This window comes from Anolis carolinensis, chromosome 1 (genome assembly GCF_035594765.1).
Source record: "Anolis carolinensis isolate JA03-04 chromosome 1, rAnoCar3.1.pri, whole genome shotgun sequence".
Taxonomy (NCBI): Eukaryota; Metazoa; Chordata; class Lepidosauria; order Squamata; family Dactyloidae; genus Anolis; species Anolis carolinensis.
The window spans coordinates 8,541,638-8,564,534 of record NC_085841.1 but is presented as its reverse complement, the minus strand read 5'-3'; the positions used below and the strand labels follow the sequence as shown (position 1 = coordinate 8,564,534).

Genomic DNA, 22,897 nt, shown 5'->3' with positions numbered 1-22,897 from the left:
AAGGGGACTCAGGGCGAAAATTACTACCTTTGTATCGGAACAGAAAAAGCTTAGTCTGGAAATTCTGGATGGTTGGGAGCCACAAATGCATGCATTCATCCCTAGAACTATACTTTGTCCACACTGGGTTATTATCTATCTGGCTGGAAACTTGTGGGCTCACTATGATGGCATAATAGGTAGTGGCCATAGAAGGCAAAAGACTAGAATTGGCCGTAGCAGATATCTAGGGGCCACATTAGCCCTCCAGAAGAAAGCAGAGACTACACTGTCCAAAGCCACCCCACAAAGACTCTTTGGATAGATGAGAACATATTGCCATGTCATATCCTATTCACTTCATATTTTTTGCAAAAAGCTAGAGAGTAGGAAGGTTGCAAAAATGCTTCTGTGCCCTCTAGGACATTTTAAGACCCCATATTTTACCCCAAAGGTCAGCAAGCCACATCTGCTCCAATTGTCAATTGTCAACTGGGACACATGTGGCCTAGAAACATCACAACATACACAGCTCTCCATGGTTGAAAAGAGGCAGAAGTGTCCTGAAATGAGGAAACTCCAGCAATCTGATCTCATCACACGGAGAAATTTCTCCCTCGTAAAACACTTCAGCCTCTTTTCAAGCATGGAAAGGCACGGAGCTAGTCATATGTTCCAGGGTTGAAAAGAGGCAGAAATGTCCTGCAAGGAGGGAACTCTGAACATGGGCTAGCCATCATGTTCAAAGCACCTACCTCTTACGACACTTTACTGCCATGTTGTGATGACTCATGGGCCATGTAGTCCCGTTCCTAGCGCTGTTGTGGCAGATGAAGAGGAAAACTTGGGTTTTCCACCATTTCAGCCAGAATTGGAACTTTCCCAGCCAGAACTGGGGCCCTTGCACCTGCAGGAGGATTGTCTTCCAGAAATCTGCCAAACAAGCCCTGAGTCAAAATCTCCCCCATTTTCTCGCCGTAGTTATTATCAACAACAAAAAGGAGTTCAACAGGCTAATCGCAGAAGCCTGAGAATCGCAGCCAGGCATTCAGCTGATTAAGACTGTTTTCATGAGAACCTTTAGGGAGTCATGCATCTGGACACAGAGATTGACTTTCGGTTCTGGTTCCCCAGAGAAGTGTTCTTTGGTGGGAAAACAAGACCCTATTTAGGTTCTTTGCCCTGAAGGAATTTTGCGGAGTCAATTCGTCAGCAACTGGAGTAGGTTGTGTGTGGACAGCGCTACTCCCGTTTCCAAGCCTTCGTTCCTGTTTCCAAGCCTTCGTTCCCGTTTCCAAGCCTTCGTTCACGTTCCCAGCCTTGTTTTGCTTCACGGACCTTGCTTTGCTTTCCAGGACCTTGCCAAGTATTTACCACGGATCTTGTCCCTGTTCCTCGTACCTTGTTGCCTTGTATCAAGCCTTGTGTTCCAAGAATCAAGTTTACTTCCTAGCCTTACATCAAGTTCCTTGGACTAAGAACCTTGTCATCTCCCCTCACTTTGCCTGGCAAAGTGGGTGTTTCGGTTATTGGATTACAACCTTGGACCTTAATATTTCATATTGGACATTGTTTCTTTGGACTAATTTTGACCTTTCCTGAAAGGTCTACTTCTGAACGCTTGCTTTTATTAACTTTATACATTTCCTTAATAAAGATATTAGATAGATTCTGGCCTCTGTGTTTGGTTATTGGTGCTCTGCAGCCTGGGTCGTGACACATGTTAAGGTAAAAGTGAAGGTTTCACCTGATGTTAAGTCCAGTAGTGTCCGACTCTGGGTGTTGGTGCTCATCTCCATTTCTAAGCCGAAGAGCCGCTGTTGTCCGTAGACACCTCCAAGGTCATTTGGCCGGCATGACTGCATGGAGTGATACCTATTGATCTACTCACATTTGCATGTTTTTGAACTGCTAGGTTGGCAGAAGATGGAGCTAACAGCAGGCGCTCACTCTGTTCGCCGGATTCGAACCTGCGACCGTTCGGTCTGCAAGTTCAGCAGCTCAGCGCTTTAACAAATAGGTGTGATGGGAACCATCAAAAGTTTCCTGTCCTCTTTCATTGCCCAGCCATCCATAGTCTCTTGTATCCTATGGGCTTTGATGCAGAACCATAGGATCTCATGGAAAGAAATGATTGTAAACTGGTGTCAGTGTCCTTTAATGTAAGGGGCTTTGGGCAGGGCAAGGAATCTCTTAATTTTTGGATATTGTTGTTTCTCTTGATTAAAAACAAAAAAAAGTTATACTGATCTTGTGATGACTGTAAGATGAATGCGTTGTCAGTTCTTAGGTTTCCACATGTGAGTCTGATGGGGAGGCAAAAAGTGAAATGGGGCTACTGATGATATAGGCAGGGCGATTCTTTACTTATAAAGGGACTTATGCTTTCCCCTCTCTATGTGATGAGGTGGGTGGTTCCCATTATGGAAAAAAGTGGGGTATAAAATAAGGTAGGAGAAGCTGCAGCCACTTGGTTTTGCTTAAGCTTTTTAGGATGGGAAACATTCAGTCCCTTCCTCCATTCTCTTTCCTGAGAAGTTCAACAAGTAAAAACTACTTTTGGAATTGAGGTACATCTGCGCTTCAGAATTTAAGTTCCAAGGCTCAATATGACAGAATTATGGGATTTGCTAGACAATCTTTAGCTTTCTATGCCAAGAATGAGGCGGCTCTTTTGATGGCAGCTCAAGTGATGTCAGACTGGATTAATTCTACAGTGTAAATGCACTCTTAGCATTTAGTTTGAGGCAATGGAAGTAAGCTGAGGACAGAAGCAGGAAGGTGCAGGAAGAGAAAGAAACCAGGACATTTTGAACTGTAGCCCAGTATTCCTAAATCTGTCACCACGACTTTCTAGGAGTTCAAGCAGGATTATTTTCTAGCACTACCTGGAGATTCTTGGGTATTTCCTGGTGGACTTCCATCCATTTTTAACCAGTTCTAATATTGCTCAGCTCCCAGATCTGGTGACATGGATGTGTTCTGTGTTTGTTATAAACCTAAGTAATATTTTTGTTCTATAAACATGTTATAAAGCACTTTATAACTTTACTATGGCACTTTAGTTCAATTTGGCCACTCCATACTATCCCCCTCCAACATCCTGGTGATTCATTGTATTTTATTTTACTTTTACCTACTTTATGTTTTAATGGGCTTTTATGCTTAATGTGATGTATTGTTTGCATAATGTGATTTTACTGTGTTTTATTCATTGTAATATGTTTTAATTGTTTTACTTGTTTACTGTGTTCGGGCCGTTGTCCCATGTTAGCCGCCCCAAGTCCCTGAGGGGAGATGGTGGTGGGGTAGAAAAATAAAGTTACTTACTTACTTACTTACTTACTTACTTACTATTTCCTCTTAGCTTGTCACTAGGCTGCATGTCTTTTTTTTTGAGTTGATCTTAGTGGGCATAAAGCATGGAAATAGAAGGTGTCTAGTTCAGTTTCTCCAATGGTACAATGTCTATGAGTGAAGGATCCTTCTGATGCCTAGGGCGAAAAGAGCTTTTCCTTTCCCAAAGCAGCAAACATCAGTACAGTAGAGTTTCACTTATCCAAGCTTCACTTATCCAAGGTTCTTTATTATCCAAGGCAGTCTGCCTTTTAGTAGTCATTGTTTTTGTAGTAAATGTTGCAATGTTTTGGTGCTAAATTCGTAAATACAGTAATTACTACATAACATTACTGTGTATTGAACTGCTTTTTCTGTCAATTTCTTGTAAAACATGATGATTTGGTGCTTAATTTGTAAAATCATAATGCCATTTTATATTTAATAGGCTTTTTTTCTTAATCCCTCCTTATTATCCAAGATTTTCGCTTATCCAAGGTTCTTCTGGCCCATTTATTTTGGATAAGTGAGACTCTACTGTATATAGAAAATTAGTTTTATGTCTGTTTGGTGGATTCAATCTGTGAAATGAACCACAAGCTGAATTCCATGACATCCTCTTCAGTTTTGAGACATTTGTGAAATGTCTTTTGAAGCTCATCTCAGTTGCATTTGTAGCTCATGCTAGAAGTTTTTTTCTGAATAAATGGACTATGCTCAGAAAATAATTACAGTAGAGTCTCACTTATCCAACATTCTGGATTATCCAACGCATTTTTGTAGTCAATGATTTCAAAACATCGTGATATTTTGGTGGTAAATTCGTAAATACAGTAATAACTACATAGCATTACTGCATATTGAACTACCTTTTCTGTCATTTTTTTTGTATAACATGATGTTTTGGTGCTTAATTTGTAAATTCATAACCTAATTTGATGTTTAATAGGCCTTTCCTTAATCCCTCCTTTTTATCCAACATATTCACTTATCCAACATTCTGCCAGCCTGTTTATGTTGGATAAGTGAGACTCGACTGTAAAAGGGATGAAAGGCCACTTGCCACAAGCCAACATTGTAACTAAAGTCTAGAAGAGTGCATGGGATATTGAAGTGTGTAGCTAATGAACATCCAAAAAGGTCATAATGTGGGGACTCTAGAAAATGATAATTAAGATCTTTATCTTGGATTTAGAAAAAGGTAATATGTAATATTCATGATAATAATTTATATAAAAGTTTACCAGTTGTAAACAGGCACTTCCCAGGACATAATTTTAAAGTAGCATTGGTAACACAACCAATGGCAGGGAGACACGGTGGCATATTGGGGACATGATATTATCTCACATATATATACACACACATACACATACATACATATATGGATCTCCTTGTAAAGAAGAGAAGGATCTTTATAGATTGTGAGTATATTTACTGTTTCTTTTTTATTTAGATAGAAAGTTTTAGTTTTGTCCTGCACAACATGGCTGTAGTAAGAAGCTAGAGCTCTTCTGGCTGCAGATAGGTTTTTAGTGCCTCACTCCAGGATTATGAGAGGGTGTCGTTCCCTCACCGCAAGCAGTAAAGTGGACTTGTCTCTATTTCCCATTCTCCCCTCAGTGTGGGGGCAAGTTGCAGTCCTTTTCTGAGAGAAAGAAGTGCCTCCGCTATTGGCTCCACTGCTTTTCTTTTCTCTTTGCCTCTGGGGCGTATCCAGACAATGCCTAAAATGCGTGCACTCCCGTATTTTTCCCCGGGGTGTCCAAAAAATGTATTCCTTCGGGACAAAGCAGGAAAACCCTTTTTTGTCCCAAATTAATTTGCCAGCTGGAAAGACTTGGTTCTTTTTAGCTGTAGGTGTTGTCTGGACTGCCCCCTCAGTAGCAGTACCACAGAAAGCCAATCTAACACCCCCTCACACACACACACAATATGCAGAGTTGAGAAGGAAGTCTAAGTCTAAGATGAACAAAGAGGTCCCATCAACTAGGAAGTCATGATACTGACCACGGCAAAATGCCCTCCAGGTTCCTACTGTTGTGTTAATAAATTCAAGATAAGTACCCTCCCTTTGACAGATTAGCGGCTCCATAAGTTTTAGATAGCAAAGGGAAACATTCAATGAAGAGATCAGAAAGTGGGATAAGCAAGTAATTAAATGGCAAAACAATCCTGGGGCACCATCTAGTAAAATCTTAACATATAAAGAGTGGTCTTCAAGAAAAGGGCTCATTTGTAATGTGATTAATATATACAGAATTCTCTCCCACATAATTCAAATGCCTCACAAAATAATGAACCCCATCATCATCATCATCATCATCATCATCATCATCAACAACAACAACAACAAACTTTGGAGGTTTTTTTAGCAGATGCTGGATAGTCATCTGTCGAGGGTGCTTTGAATGTGATTTACCTGCTTCTTGGCAGGGGGTTGGACTGGATGGCCCATGACTTCTCTTCCAATGCTATTATTCTATGATTCAAAGAAGAAGAAGAAGAGGAAGATGGCGGCAGGGCGCAACATTGTTAAAACAAGAGATAAAACTATTAAAACACATGCAACACTCCGGGCTGTGGCGCAGGCGGGAGAGCAAGCCAGTGCAATTAACTGCAATGAATCACTCTGAGCAGGAGGTCATGAGTTCGAGCCCCGCTCGGAGCCTATGTTTGTTTGTCTTTGTTCTATGTTGAAAGGCATTGAATGTTTGCCTATATGTGTAATGGTGATCCGCCCTGAGTCCCCTTCGGGGTAGGAAGGGCGGAATATAAATGCTGTAAATAAATAAAATAAATAAACACAATATACAGAGTTAAAATACATACAAGTTAAAATCCATTGAAGAAATACAGTTCATAAATTAAATTTGCCTGGGTGGCCTGCTGGTTAAGAGATGGGTCATCAGTTGCATCTTACATTCTGACAGCTGATTTAGCTGTCAAATTCCTTCCAGTGGGTTATTCCACAGTGTGGCATTGTTGTTTATTCGTTCAGTCGCTTCTGACTCTTCATGACATACTCACTTTAATTTCAGTTGAAGGACAACAATATCAATTTTAAGGTACAGCAGCTGTGGTCCATTCAACACACTTTTAAGTTTGCTGCTTACCAATTTGCATAACCACCTTCATGTTATACCATATTTTCTCTGTCTGTTAGTGAAATTGAGGTTACCAGTACCTGGCTACCATGAAGATATATTACACGTCTGTCTTGATTCTCTGCATAGCCCTCGTCATTGGTCCAGGTAGGCTAAGTTTATATTTGGGGAGGTGGCGTTACATGGGAGACCTGTGATGTTATGAACATATATCCTAGACAGTTATGCTTGTTTATTGGATTGAGAAGGGCAGTAAGAAACTTCATCTCAGTTGGACATTGCATTTGGGTTCTCAAAGATGCCTAACAAGGTTGACTTCACCAATATCCACATTTTTGCTGTTTTTTCCTGGTACAGAGTAAAAAGGGTAATTCTTGAAGTTGTTATTTGATGTCAATTTGTTTTCTAATTATGGTGACCATATAAGTGAAAGAACTCCAAGAGGTCTACGGTAAGGGGAAACACCTTTAGCTTCAGCCAGCTTTGAATAAATGGCTGACATCTCCCATGATTTTAGAGCATTGAGCCATGATAGTCAAAATTGTATTAAACTGCCATAATTTTACAATGTAGACGTATCCTGAGACACAGTGTGGTATAGGGGGTTGGAGCATTCGACTAGGTTTTTATGGATTCATGGTAAGAATCCATGAAATCCAATGGGTCATCTGAAGGAAATCACACTCTCTTGGCCTAAAAGGAAGACAATGGCAAACTTCATTTGAATGCATCTTACCAAAATGCATTTATGCAAGGAAGGTTGTGGAAACTACTGCTCTTATTTGAAGAGCAGTAACTTCAGTTCATCCAGTTGGAACTTCTCAAAGATCATCATCATGTGGAGTTAATGTGGAGACACATACAGGAACAAGTAATTTAGCACTTACTCAACCAGTTCAGTAGGTTTCCATGACTTTGCTGCAATGAAGTTTGAAGGAAAAGGAGGAAATATTTTGACTTATCAGAAGGTCCAAGAACATTATCTTCCTATTTGAAGAGCAGTAGCTCCACTTCATCCAAATAAATATTAAAAATATGGTCTTGGCTTCCATGATTCAGTTGCATACACAAAGGCAACAACCCCTGGTCCTAATGATGACACACAGCACACTAAGTTTTCATAACAAATGCCACAACATGTTTATTGGTTACATCTGAACTAGTGTGGGCAGCCATACATGGGTCCTAAATCCAATGGCTTGAACAGCTTACCTCATGATCTGATGATAAAGGAAGGAAGAGCCTTGTCCTGGGAAACCCTACAGTAGAAGTTGCCAAATATGTAACCTGGCAAGAGGGGACATGGCACAGTCACCAGTCTGGTGCCACACTGGGTTTCCTGCACAACCTTGCCCTGATAACCAAAGAATGACCTGTATAAGGCTCCAACACCCTATCCAGGGCCTATGCCAACTGCACCATAGTTGTGGCAAAGCAGTATACAACAGGGAAATACAAGATATATAAAAGAGGTACAAAAAGGTGGGAGGGAGGGGAGAACTCGAAGGCAACTAAGCGGGAGAAGCAGCGTGCCTCCTCATGTACACAGCTCAGGTCTTCCCTTAGATCTTCCTGCCAAGAGGCTGAGAGGTGAGTCCGTAGGAGTGCATGGAGATCTGATGCCATGTGGGAAGAGGGGCTAAGATGGTGAGCGTAAGGGAGCACCCTGCCTAGTAAGGAAAGGGATGTTGGACTTACCCTTGTAAGACACAGTCGCGTCCACAGAAGTTGCTTTACACTTTAAAGTCCTCAAGGGGAAGCCGGAAACATATGTTGCCAATTTCCAATAATGGTCCAGCTTCCCTTCATCATTCTCAAGGACTCACTTGAGGAGTCCTCGTTGTCTCTCTCCTGTCTACTGCACCCCTTCTTGGCTATGTTTTCTTTCTCTTTTTCTGCTTCCTCTTGCTCACACCTCGATACTCTGCTTTGGACAGAAACTCTTTCTTACTTCTCTCAAAATTGTTCTCAGAACTGCTTTAACGATCCTTCCTTTCCCTCTTCTGGTACCCTGTGCTGCTCCCAACAGCCATTAGGTGATGGTGCTTCTGTAGCCTGCTCTGCTCCTGCAGACCCTGTGTTCGCTTTTGATTCCAGCTTCCCCATCCTTTCAACCAGCATTTCAATGTTCTTAGATATTCCTGCTAACAACCTAGGATTCTTCTTGTGACATGACTTACTGCTTTTTTCCCTTCCTTCCTCTGAGTGGTTGGCCTATGTAGCTGCTCAATGACCACTGTCTACTGTCTGGCTCTAGGCCCCTGTGATACCTTACCCAAACTCTTTTTGGTGACAATGTTTTGTTATACCCTCATTCTGCTTATGACATTTAATATACAGTAGAGTCTCACTTATCCAACATAAACGGGCCGGCAGAACGTTGGATAAGCGAATATGTTGGATAATAAGGAGAGATTAAGGAGAAGCCTATTAAACATCAAATTAGGTTATGATTTTACAAATTAACCACCAAAACATCATGTTATACAACAAATTTGACAGAAAAAGTAGTTCAATATGCAGTAATGCTACATAATAATTACTTTATTTATGAATTTAGCACCAAAATATCACGATATATTGAAAACATTGACTACAAAAATGCGTTGGATAATCCAGAACGTTGGATAAGCGAATGTTGGATAAGTGAGACTCTACTGTACTTAAATGAAGAAAGTAGGCAAGCCGAGGTAAGCAAGGATGTCCTGTCAGGGGTTAATTGCACCTGGAACACCCTGATTTATTGGTGATTTATTGTTTCATCCATGCCGTTGAAACCCGGAAGACTTGACCTATTGGCCCTGCAGGCAGTCAATCAGGGCTGGCATGCAGTTAACTCCTCTGCTGCTGAAAAGCTTGCCGGAACACAGATGCACAATCCAAACAGCAAACAATTGATCTAACATTTCACACTAACAACAAAATACATCAACATGTCCCTGTCTGAAAGACTGAATAATATCCTGGCTAAAGGATGGAGGTGTTGGCCTGCTCTCCTCCCCACTAGACTGTGAAATAGCTAATTGTGTGTGTGTGTGGCGGGGAAGCATGAACTGGCCACCTTTCCTGGGCGAGCTCAACTCCTGCTACTCTGTTGCACTGCCAACAAATGGAGGGTCACAAAGAGGTGTGCAACTTAGAAAAACATCCCACCTGGCAGTCTGAGGAGTGCACTTGGAGGAGTGTGCAGAGACCCTGTGCCCCTTGGGTGAGACTAAAGAGAGCCCAAGAATTTTGGTCTTGGTTCTGAATATAATATTCAGAAGAACAAATAATGTTGGAAACCCCTAATTTCTGGTGCTCCACAAGTACACAAGTGGAGGGCCAGAGGTGTATGAGTTTGTCTGCCACCCATCACAGCTGTAGACATGGTTTGAAGATGAAGGGGAGTAAAACTTTTGGAAATGCAAGTGTCTTTCATGACACGTCCAAAATATAACTATCTAATTTTTGTCATTATGCCTTCAACTGAGAGTTCAAGATTGAGTCATTCTTGGATAAATTTATTGCTCTTTATGGTGGACCATGGTATTCATCGCTACCTGACATAATATATCTTCATTTTATTGAGGGAAGAAATTGACTATTTCTTCTTTACTTCTGCAGGGTGCACACAAAAGCCAAAAATAAAGGATACTGCTCACTGTTTAGAGGCAGGTGGTACATGTGAAAAAAAGAAGTGCAATTTGGCAAAAAAGATTGGCAAGTGTGACAAAAAAATGTCATGTTGCAGAGCGTAAGTATAGTATAAAGAAACTACATATTTATTTCCTATCCCAATCTGTTAATTAACAATGAGATCTGGTGCCTTTAAGATTTTAAGGGAAATTCTGCCTGAACAGCCTATGCATATAAAGTTCATCCATGTCTCTGTTTGTATTTCAGAACTAAGTGGTATGTCTAAAAGAAGCAATAGGAACTGATGAGACCCAGCCCATTTTTCATTCAACCATTGCATAGCTATCCACATTGTTTCAACTGCTTCTACCTTCTAGTTAATACCATTCAGATATTACGATTCACTCATTGTTTCCTACTTACTGCTTGGATGTAGTTCTCCACAGAGGTGTTCATGTTCACATAATATATCCAATGCAAGGGCAGTGAGTCTACCTGTGAACACAGAAGATAGGTCAAAGTTTTATGTTTAATGCTGTGATTATTCCTACTTTAAACCATACAAATTTAAAATAAAGTGATTGGAAATACATTGATGATTCCCAGAATTTTTAAAATGTTAAACAGAACCAAGAGCTCTCACAACCTATTAAGAAGGGAATAGTTGCGCTTAACTATCTCCAAGAGAAGCATTTTTCCTCTTTTTTCAGGACAGAAAAAGCTTAGTCTGGAAATTTTGGAGGTGTTGGGAGCCACAAATACACGCACAGAGCCCTAGGGCTGTACTTTGTCCACCCTGATCTAGGATCTAACTGGCTGGAAATCTGTGGGTTTACTACGTTGGGAATATAGGTGATTGCAGAAGAAGGGAAAAGGCTGAAAATGGCCATAGCAGAAGTCTAGGGGCCACATTAGCCCCCCAGAAGACTGTGCGGGCTACACTTTCCAGAGCTCTCTGGGTGGATGGGGACATATTGCTACGTTATATCCAATTTACTTCCTTTTTTTAAAGAAAAAGACATCTACTTGACATAAAAAGGCCAGGGAGAAGGCAAGTGGCAAAAATGCCCTCCATGTCCTCTAGGAGGCATTTTGAGACCACAGATTTTACCCCAAATGTTAAAAAAAAAACCAGTATTGTTAAGCCACATTGATCCACAGATGGCACCTTGTCCATCCCTGCAGCTTAGGAAGGGAGAAGTAGCCAACGTGGAGCAGATGAAGACTGGGACATGTGGCCAAGAAGCATCACAATATAATCAGTATAGCACAATGTATTAGTAAGAATACATGAGCCATCTTTAATCCCATTCTGGTAGAAAGGCAGGGTATAAATTCAATGAATAAATAACTTATTAGAAGCTGCAATCATTTGCTTTTGCCTAGGCCTCTTAAAACGGGAAAGATTCGACCCCTACCTCCACTCTCCTCCCTGGTAAGTCCATCAAGTAAAAATTACTATTGCACTTGACACAATTTTAACTGCCAGACTCAATGTCATGGAATCATGGGAATTGGGGTTAACTTTCTTTGCCAAATAGTGATACAACCCCTATGATTCCATAGCACTGAGCCATAACAGTTAAAGTGGTATAAAACTGGATTAATTCTACTGTGTAGATTTATACTTGGCATTCAGTTTGAAGCAATTGAAGAAAATGAGGGACAGGAGTGGCAACATAGAGGTGTTTTCTAAAAATCAATCTCCCTTTGAAAAAGATGAATGAATCATATGGTTCTTATTAAATATATTTTTTTATTAATTCAATAAATTCCACAGTTATGAAAGCCTTTTGTTCCTGTTCTTCAAAAGAGTTCATTTATTACATCTGCCCAGAGCCCGGACATTCCAAACAGTATTATTCCCATTATCTACAAAGCCCAAAAGCTCTTGGGGTGGTGTAAGAAAAATACACCTGAATGATACATTCATCTGAAATCCTTTCACCTGAAGAATTTTGCCCTAAACCCCAGAGCTATGCACCCTGAGTTTTCCCTTCTTACTTCATTCATGAGTTACAGATGGTTATAAACAAAGGTAAATAATACGATCCTCTTGTTTTTAAATCATGTTTTTCCTGTTAATTCTGTTTATCTGGTTGAGTTCATCTCTCAGCGAGGCATTGGAATAGTTTCAAACGCATCAACATGAAATTATAGTTGCACTAGACTGGATCTGCCATATTCCTATCAGCACATACAAGTTCCATTTAATATATAACTCATATTATTTACCTTTGTTTATAACCATCTGTAGCAAGGTATAACAGGCGATGGATCCACACCACTCCTAAAGCCATTAACTAAATTTCAGCATCAGAGGAAGATAAAGAAACCAGGATATTTCTGGAAATACCTGGAAAAGTATGAAAATTGAGATTACATGGGACTGTTCATGCCAGACTAAGGCCATTTGAAGATATGTTGCTATAAAACCTAAATATTGCAAACCTGCCGCCAGATCCAGTTCCACAAGTGTGACACTTCTAGATGTTTATATATATAGCAGATTGCTAATACATATCTAGCTTTATTTGGTTTATTTTAATTTTTAAATATATCTAACTGGAATCCTACTGATGAGCTTGGTTGCCAAAAAAGAATACACCATAGCAAAATTTTAATCTAAATTTGACATACCCAGAATATTATTTTATTTCATTAACATGCTGTCAAATACCAAGGTCCTCAGGACACAACAAAACACTTAAACATTCAACAAAGGAGTCTTCTAAAATTTTAAATAATAACAAATTTAATTTGGCATAAGATTCAATATATTTCATCAGAAGGCAAATGAATACTCTTTTGTTTTTGCTTAATGGGCTTTTCCATCCTTCCCAGAAATCAGTCAATCAAGCAAGAATATATAAACAGTATTTGCCACAAAGACAAGATAAAACAAATATAAACCAAAACGGATTAAAACAAATGTTAAAAAAAAGGCACCTCACTTGATTTTGCCCATATGACGTCATTCACATTATGGAACTATTGGTCCATTTTATGCTGCCATGGTTCCATCCTATGTAATTCTGGGATTTGGGGTTTATTGAGGAACATTTACAATTCTTAGCCAGAGAGCTGATGAATGGGACCAATGTGAGGCTATCTAAACACCAGATTATTTGGTGCCCCAACACTGTAGAATTAACACAATGTGACACCACTTTAACTGCTGAGGTTTAATGTTTTGGAATTATGAGACTTGTACTTTTACAAGGTCTTTAGCTTACTCTGCCAAATAGTGCTCTTATATCACCAAATTGTTCCTACCAGAAAACAATTACCATATATACTTGAGTATAAGCCGACCCAAATACAAGCCGAGGCACCTAATTTTACCACAAAAAAAAACTGGGAAAACATTGACTCCAGTATAAGCCGAGGGTGGTAAATTTCAGAAATAAAAACAGATACCAAGAAAATTACATTAATTAAGGCATCAGTAGGTTAAATGTTTTTGAAAATTTACATAGAGCTCAAATTTAAGATAAGTCTGTGCAACTCTGATTCAATCGTTATTCTCGTCTTCTTCAATGTAAATGTGCTTATGTATCCTTTTAATAATAATAGAGTAAAATAATACATGTAATAATAATAACAATAATAATAAATACAGGAAAATAATGCATGAAATAATAAATAGAGTAAAATAATAATAATAATAATAATAATAATAATAATAATAATAATAATAATTATTATTATTATTATTATTATTATTATTATTATTATTGTATGCCGCCTCCATCTCCCCAGCAGGGGACTCGGGGCGGCTCACATGGGGAACAAGCCCAATATAATCACATAAAATCATAAAATAACAATTTAGACATCAGACAACACAATTTAAAAACAATTTAAACAGGTCATAGTTTTGCAAACTGGGAGGGATTTGGGTAAACTGGGAGACCTTTATATCCCTTTAAAACCAATATGGCTGGTCTAACTCAGAAAAGATTGGGACATAAATCACCCAACCAGACCCAAAAAAGAACGATTCCCTTCCTAAAATTATTATTATACAATGTAACAATTTTTTTAAAAAATGTAATAATGTAATAATGTACATTATAATAATGTATAATAAATGTAATAATAATAATAATAAGATCAGAGTGAAATAATAAATGTATTAATAATAATAAAAATAGAGTAAAATACATGTAATAGTAGCAACAATAATAGAGAAAAATAATAAATGTAATAATACCAATAATAATAGAGAAAAATAATAAATGTACCATATATTCTTGAGTATAAGCTGACCCAAATATAAGCCAACCAGGACCCTCACCCGAGTATAAGCCGAGAGGGGCTTTTTCAATCTTAAAAAAAGGGCTGAAAAACTAGATTTATACTTGAGTATATACAGTATTAATTCCCAAACGATATTCAAAAGACTCCCCTCCCACCAATAAAAACAGTCTCACACATGATGTTGTGATAACTAAAGGCCACAATTAGTTTATTATTTACAATTGAAAACAGGGTTGGAAGCCATACATGGATCTGGGATCAATGCACTAAAAAAGATGGGGGAGCAGTGCAGGTTCCTATTATTTCCGCCCCGGGACATTGGCACCACGTGCCTTTGAGCAGCCACATGGGAGACCCCCCCCCCCCCAAAACATACTGGATACAGGACCCATGTCAACCATCCTCAAGTTGTGACAAAGATACAAAGAAAGAAGCAACAAAGTCAACAAAATAGAGGGTGGAAGGGTAGGGAGTGCTCAAAGGCAACTGATTAATCACTGAGGTCATATAAAATGAAACAAAGGAAAGAAAGTGTACATTTGTAAATAAAAAAAAGGTATTTGCCATCTGGCAGAAGGAAAGAATTGTTGATGTCCGGGCTTGGCCCGATGTAAGCCGCCCCGAGTCCCTTCGGGGAGATGGGGCGGGGTATAAAATTATTATTATTATTATTATTATTATTATTATTATTATTATTATTATTATTATTATTATTATAGAAGAGAGAGGGCTACCAGAATAAATTCCACAATCTGGAAGCAGCCACTAAGGCCCCTTCTGCATTGCCATATAAAATCCATATTATCTGCTTTGAACTGGATTATATGGCAGTGTAGACTCATATAATCAGTTCAAAGCAGATCGGGGTGGATTATCTGCTTTGAGAAACTGGATTATATGTTTCCCAAAGTGTGACTGTAATGGCAGTGGACCTCTTGAAGCTTTGCCTTGAAGCTTCGTCTTGAAGCCTTGACACAAAGTTCTTAAAATACAGTCTGGCTCACACAGAGAGACACAATATTTCAGATTATTCTCATTCATCCTTCTACAGAAATGAAGCTGGATCTGTATGGCTTTTCCTGTCCACTATCAGTAATTAAATGGTAACAGGAGAGGGTGTTCCAGAAGCAAAAAAAGTAGATGACACACTTATAGAGGTTGGAGGGTATTGGAGGCATACTTGGAAAGCTTTATATTCCCTGGTATGTTGCATGATCTTGACTTAAGTGGATTAGTACCCCAACTTCCACAGTGAATAAGAAAAATAAATAAAAAACACATTATTTTGCCACATTGGATATTATTTTTTTATTTATTTACAGTATTTATATTCCGCCCTTTTCACCCCGAAGGGGACTCAGGGCGGATTACAATGAACACATATATGGCAAACATTCAATGCCAACAGACAAACAACATTCAGTTTTTTAGTCAGACACAGAGGCATTTTAACATCTTTCCAATTTCATGATTCCGGCCACAGGGGGAGCTGTTGCTTCACCATCCATTGGTGGCTGTTCTTCCTCATTGTTTTCCTCGTGTTTTGCTGGCAGTTTTATGGTGTTTTAGATTAGTTAAATTGGCCTCCCGCATAAAGCGTACCTAAATTTTCCCTACTTGACAGATGCAACTGTCTTTCGGGGCTGCATAGGTCAACAGCAAGCCGGGGCTATTTTTTTAATGGTCGGAGGCTTAACCCGACCCGGGCTTCGAACTCATGACCTCTCGGTCAGTAGTGATTTATAGCAGTTGGTTACTAGCCAGCTGCGCCACAGCCCGGCCCCCGGATATGATAGAAGTAGGGTGATGTGGTGTCAGCTTGGTTTGAAATATACATTTTCTTTGGAAGAAACCATTATTTAGTTTCTCTGAGTAACATGGCTGCTTTGTGCTGAAGACTGAAGATACGTGAACATGTTTATAGATTTTTTATAGAACATTGTCTAAATCTCTGTAGAGTCTTTGGTTTTGGATTCATGACTTGGTGAGGATTGACAGTATTTAAATATCAAAGCATCTTAGTTTTGGCATAGCTGATGTAGGCAGAAAAATAATTGAAATGTTCCTTTATCTCAGTGTGGTGTAGATGATTAGAAAGAACATGGGCACATCTTGAATCAAGGATGTGGGTGAAGATAATTATCTCAAGAAGGTAAATTCCAGTTCAAAGAAAAGTGGAAATGATATCATGTAAACTGAAAGGGTTGAATGATCTCACAACTGGCAAAACTTATTATGAAAGAGGCATAATAAGCAAATCTAGACTACAGGGTTCTCCAGTATCTTGGTAAGTAGTCTTAGGAAGCTTATTTCATGTAACTACCATCCTCGTTATGTTGTTGTTAGTTTGGAACTGGAAATGCACTCAACACTTAATGGGAGAATAACAAGAGCCTCTTAGATGTTTTTATTCTAGGATTCCAATGGCAGTGGCAAAGCTCCGTTATCAGGAAAGAATGATGTCTTGAAGTATTTGTGATTTATACTGGGAAAAAGTACATTACTAGGTGCAAGTCTCAAATTGTTCACATTTCAGTCTGATTTTTTGAAATTGTGCTTTGCAATGTTCCATTTGAATATTAAAGCTGGAAAGTAAAGAACCATGACTTAAATCTTAGTTCAAAAAATCCATTTTAGAGGATCATTGTGACAGATTCCCATGTTTGCAAGCATAAATAAAAGTCTGAAAAACAAGGAAGTTATAGCATGCGTGTTAAATGCTGCAAGACTGGAAATAGTGAAAACATAGAAAACATGAGAAGACCTCTCTACACAAAAGTGGAGTCCAATCAGCACTTTCAGAAAAGATAGCATACAAAGTGAGACTAGCAAGAGGAGAAATAAAAGTTTGTCAGAATGCTCTGTACAGCCATGCACATTACATAGCTTTATGTTGTTATTGGTATTGTACTTGTCTATCTTCAACTTGCTTTTGCTTATGGTCACCTATAATGGATTTTATGGTGCTGAGAATCACAGAGTCAGTTGTAGTTCAATGCTCAAACGACTACTCTACACTTAGCTACATAGCAGAGACTTTTTGTAACTTCTTAGTGAATTGCAAAAATGCATGAGACACCTGCAAGAGTTCGACAATGCAAAACAGGGTCTCCCAATGTTTATCTGTAGCCAGTAGCATGTATACGTGACTGATGTAAAATGTCTCAGCACTCATTGGGACAAATATGCATTGCTTCCATTATCTGGCAGAACTATCTACAATTTCTAAAGCATATACAATCTGGTTGAAAAATCAGCATGTTTACAATGGACCCATATCTATTCTCTTAGTGATAACTGAATACAGCTTCCTGCCATGAAGATCCTGTATATTTTCTCCATGATTCTATTCTTATCACTTATGACTGCTCCAGGTAAGTTGCACAAACCCAGTTGAAAGAAATGTAAATAATAAGTTTTGAAAAGTCAGCACATTATTGTCTGACAAATCAAGAGATGCACATGTCAAGAATAGGATGGACTGAATAGATGAAGAACCTCATTGTTTTTATTGAGTGTTATTTTTAGTCCCTAGTAATAGACCATTGAGGAGAGGGAGTATGTATGTTTTGATTGATGGATCTACTGTAGTTGAGATTTTCACTTAAACATTAGGAAGAACTTTGATAGAGTATAAGAGCTGCTCAATAGTGCAATTGTTGGCCTCATAAAGTGTTTGTCTCTTCTTTTTCAAAGATTTTTAGTTGTCCATCTCTGGGGAATGTTTTAACTGTGTTTTCTTGCATGACAAAGAACTAGATTGCTCTTGATCCAAACCTATGATTAAACAACTTTGCCCGCTCTTATTGGCCTTCAAAGGCTTTGAGAAAAGTAATCTAGATAATAGCTGTTAAAGTCTGGAGAACTAATTAAAAGAAGCATTAGAATATTTTTGGGGGCAAATTTCCCATTTTCTAATTTTGAAGGTACTGACATGATTTGCAAATTGTTCATAATCCAGTTATCAGGTTGATTTCTTCTGATTTGGTGAGAAAATTATGTCCAAGAGCCCTCTTCCCCCATTTCCAAACTTCCCAAGATGGAAGATGCTAGGAATGTCTTTGAGGAACTTCTACCATAGTGCCCTAGACTTTAGGCCATAATAATAATAATATACTTTATTTATATACCACTCTATCTCCCCGAGGGGTCTCAGGGCAGGTTACAGAACACTTATACGGCAAACATTCAGTGCTGTTATACATTTAACAAGGACAGACAATATATAAACAGAGGTAAAGGCTTTCCCCATCTTTTCCCATTTCCGGCATCTGGAGGCTGTGCTCGACTCCTGTCATGGGGGGGAAGGGGGTGCTGTCACTCCATCTTCCATACCGAGGAGCTTTGTCATCCTTAGATGCCCTCCCGATTGAATTGTGCGCATGTCCTTACGGGCACTTTTTATTACCTCCCTGCTTAAAGTGACACCTATTTATCTACTCAAATTTCTGTTTTCAATCTACTAGGTGGGCAGGGAGCTGGGGCTGATGGCAGGTGCTCATCCCATCCCAGGCGTGAACTGCCAACCTTCTGATCTTCAGGATTTACTGCAGCTAGTGTTTTAGCCTGTTTTGCTAAGCCTGCAATGACCAGGGAACTCCATTTCTAATCTTCATGATGATTGATATATGTGTTGATATATGATTGACAGAGTAACATCTCCTAACATCTTGCAAACCAGAGAGAAAGAACAACAAAACTAGGATGTCATGAACAAAGAAGCACACCACACACACTTGTACATTTTATTTTATTTGTAAAATAAGAAATGTTGTACAGGCTCACTGATTCTGCATAGTTTTCCAGGTTTCAGGATGCTTCATCTCATGGCTTGGTTTTTCTGTAATTTTAATGAGTACATCAATCATTGGATTGAAGGGAGGCATCTGGGGCAATTCTAATGAGTCCAGTCTATGTTCTCTGGTTAGATATAATGAACCGTGAAGAACAATATTCAAGTACACACAGAACTCTCCAATTTCAATCTATCTTAGCAACTTGACACATTGCTATTATTTAGGCTAACAAAAATGAACCCAAGCCAAGATAGTCTATTGTATCAATATTCTGAGACTGAAGTGGTGGAGGTCCAAATCTTTTACTCTAAAACCAATCTTCCCAAATTCAAATTCAAAACAATGAGTTTCACATTTTTGAAATGTGAAACTAGGCCTCCGGTAGCCTAGGGGATAAAAGGCTTGTGACTTGAAGGTTGGGTGGCTGACCTGAAGGCTGCCAGGTTTGAATCCCACCCGGGGAGAGCACAGATGAGCTCTCTCTATCAACTCCAGCTCCATGCGGGGACATGAGAGAAGCCTCCCACAAGGATGGTAAAACATCAAAACTTCTGGGTGTCCCTTGGGCAACGTCCTTGCAGACGGCCAATTCTCTCACTCTAGAAGCAACTCCGGTTGCTCCTGACACGGAAAAAAAAATTTGAGAACTACAAGTTGTTATAGCTGGAAATGCAAAAGACAAGCACTGAACTGGGAGCAGGAGGAAGGCACAAGGGCATTGGAACCGGGGTCTGGTTGCCTTACATGTTCATAACTGTGGCTTATCCACGATCTAGCTCTTTGTGTCCCATCTCAAAAAACCTCTTCCAGGGCTTCTACAGTGAGGAGGGGAGGAAGGGGTCAGTGATTCAGAGGCAGCAGAAGTGGCTGGTTTGTTCCAATGAGGGACAGAAACCTATTGATGCCTTATGTTTGTGCAAGTTCCCCTACTGCCCAGGAATATCCACATTTAATTCAAGGTTACTGAATTTAAATTGCACATGAGGGGCCATTGTACATGAAGGTGTACATTGTGGTGTATGTGCATTACATATGGGGCATAGGCTCATGTGCAATTTGGTGTGCACGTGATTACAAACCTGGTATCTAGGTTCAGTTGCACGGTGTTACTATTCCACTCAAGTGTTGTGTAGTACAATTAATGAATAATCATGCAGGTACAGTTTTATCATGTGCAATCCAGATAGATATTTCCTGTTTTGCATGGTTGCATCTGGAATGGAGAAATGATGCTTGCCTGTTGTCGATTGGGAGTTTGAAATTCCTTATATATCTTTTTCCAGATTCCGTAAAACTATCCTTCCTCTTTTTGCTCATGCAGGATATTCACATTATTTTCATGATGATGACAAGTGTATAAGTGTAGGGGGCAAATGCAGGCATTTACCATGCTACCCCTTAAGAGAGATTGGCCACTGTCTCCTTAATACTTATTGCTGCCAAGAGTAAGTATGAAACATGGTGTTTTATTTTTTAATTCTCTATCCCAGATTTTGAGTCCAAACATTCTGCCCCATGCCCCCCAACATCCTGATTTGACTGGGATGATCCATCTATCCATCACTTTTATTTATATTCCACTTTTCTCCCAGGCTGGAGTTCAAGGTAGATTGCTAAAAGACAGAGACTACAATATAATGTATGTAGATAAACACATTAAAATTAAAACCATGTTAAATAACAATCAAATGAAAACCAATTAAATACTTACTTTAAAAGCTTTTGCTTGTTAACAATCAGTTTTCAAGGGCTTGGTGAAAAAGGAAGCTTTTAACCTCCCTCTAGAAGGCTGCACTTTGATGTTGCTTGGCCTCGTTTTTATCTGGAAGGCATGCTCACAAGCTTATGAAATGGCCCAACTCATTAATCCTCATTAATCTATGCCCAAATATCTGCCAACCTGTGGAATAAATTGTATCAAAACCTAGAGAGAGCAGCACACTGGAGTATGCCATATTGACTATGGGAAAGGAGGATATGCCACTTACAGGTACTTTTTTTGACTTTGTGGAGGAGTTTTTGCAGTGCAGAAAACTACAAACTGGAATACTCCCTGCAAATAGGTTTTTTTTTTGCATTTAAAATTGGTGGGTTACACAAATAATAAATATTTGGTAAAAAATATTTATGGAAAGATTTTTGGCTCTCAAAGTATATGGTTTTGTCTATCCCTGATGGTCAACTATTCTTGATCCAAAGCAAGCTTGGGCAACTGCAATGATCCAAGAGTCCATTTTCTGCTCCTGAGATCCTCTCAGACTACCGCAAAATGAGGAAACCAGTCAAAAGTTAACAGAAATTCAACTGGGATGGCAACATCAATGATCCAAACCTTTTTCTTTTCCACAACTGTGATGTCTGGTGTGTTGTGTTCCAGAACTTTGTCAGTCTGGATTTGGAAGTCTCACAGTATCTTTGAATGCTCATTTCCCAATACTTTTTCAGGTTTGTGATCCCACCAGTTCTTTACTGCTGGGAGGTGGTACTTGAGGCATAAGTACCAATGAATCATTTGGGCCACATAGTTGTGCCTCTGTTTGTAGTCTGTCTGTGCGATTTTCTTACAGCAGCTGAGGATATGATCAATGGTTTCATTAGCTTCCTTGCACAGTCTGCATTTTGGGTCATCAGCTGATTATTATTATTATTATTATTATTATTATTATTATTATTATTATTATTATTATTAGTGTAGCATTCTAAATACAGCTATTCCCCTGCCCCATAACACCCATTTCCTTTTTTCTTCACTTTTGTTGAGCTCACTAATGTTGGTTTTCATGTCTTAGTTTGAGATGAAATGGGTCACGCTCCCTTCTCAGATCCTGGATCCTTACATCTGCTGGAAAGAGCAGAAGCAAGTATACCTCTTGGGAATCTTCAGTTATTTGTTACTATCACTTCTCCATTGCATCCACCATTGCCCATCTCCATCACCTCAAAACCTGCAGCCCCTGAAGAAGAAAAGAAAAGAAAGTCCCGATATTTCGTTGTGCCTTGTGAATTTTGATGTTTGGGTGAGGGACAGTGGCTCTATTTTGGAGTTTGGCTCCATCTTGAAAGGAGCGACCCAGATTGCCCAATCTATTTTAGGGAGGTGGCATGACTTCTTAGATATTAGTTTTTAATATTCAGACTAAAACCTAGACTGGATTTTTCACTTCATGGACATGGAAGCCACTGGTTCCTGCTGCTGAAAATGTAGATGCCCAACTGTCCCTGTCTATCTATTTCTTTACTGTTCAAAAAGATTAATCATAGTAGTGTTTTTGGATGGATGTTTCTTCTTATTCAGCATCAACATCAATAATTTAAACTGAACACATGATAGAAAATTGAAGTGATGCAGTTGTCAATATTGAAATAACCGGCTTGCTTGATTTCTGAAAATACTAATCATAATAAACAGTTTAAGATAGAACTGAACTTATATTGGACTACATTTTGAAAATCTAGTTCATAATTCATTGGTTTAGAACATGGAATTAATTGGTAATTACTGCCCCCACATATGTGGAATATTTGAAGGTCCTTCGTTTTCTCTAGGTCAGATAAGTTCTGGAGAAGAACTCCTAAATAATGTTTTTGTACCTCAACCTCTCATTTCAATGGATATGATCACTGATATCACTAGAAAGTGCTGGGGAAAGAGTGTGAATCGCATTGAGAGACACCATCTGTGGGGGTGACATAGAAATGACTATAAAAATGTGCAGTGTTTTGCCAGAAATGTCTTATTTTAAATAAAAAATATTCCTAGCACGGTGTCCCACCAGGTGAGCCTCTCGTCTTGTTCCT

The 22,897-nt window shown here is 39.1% G+C and overlaps 2 long non-coding RNA genes across 2 annotated transcripts; both read left to right on the top strand.

Annotated features, from left to right (window-relative positions):
* The first annotated feature begins 4,574 nt into the window (after positions 1 to 4,574).
* Positions 4,575 to 10,632, top strand: LOC134296071 (uncharacterized). Its single transcript, XR_010002641.1, has 4 exons — positions 4,575 to 4,739; positions 6,482 to 6,569; positions 10,029 to 10,158; positions 10,308 to 10,632. It is a non-coding gene; the product is annotated as an uncharacterized LOC134296071 (long non-coding RNA).
* A 695-nt stretch (positions 10,633 to 11,327) lies between these two features.
* On the top strand, positions 11,328 to 22,874 carry LOC134296070 (uncharacterized). The gene is made up of 4 exons (XR_010002640.1): positions 11,328 to 11,475; positions 17,595 to 17,677; positions 20,421 to 20,544; positions 21,889 to 22,874. It is a non-coding gene; the product is annotated as an uncharacterized LOC134296070 (long non-coding RNA).
* The last annotated feature ends 23 nt before the right edge of the window (positions 22,875 to 22,897 follow it).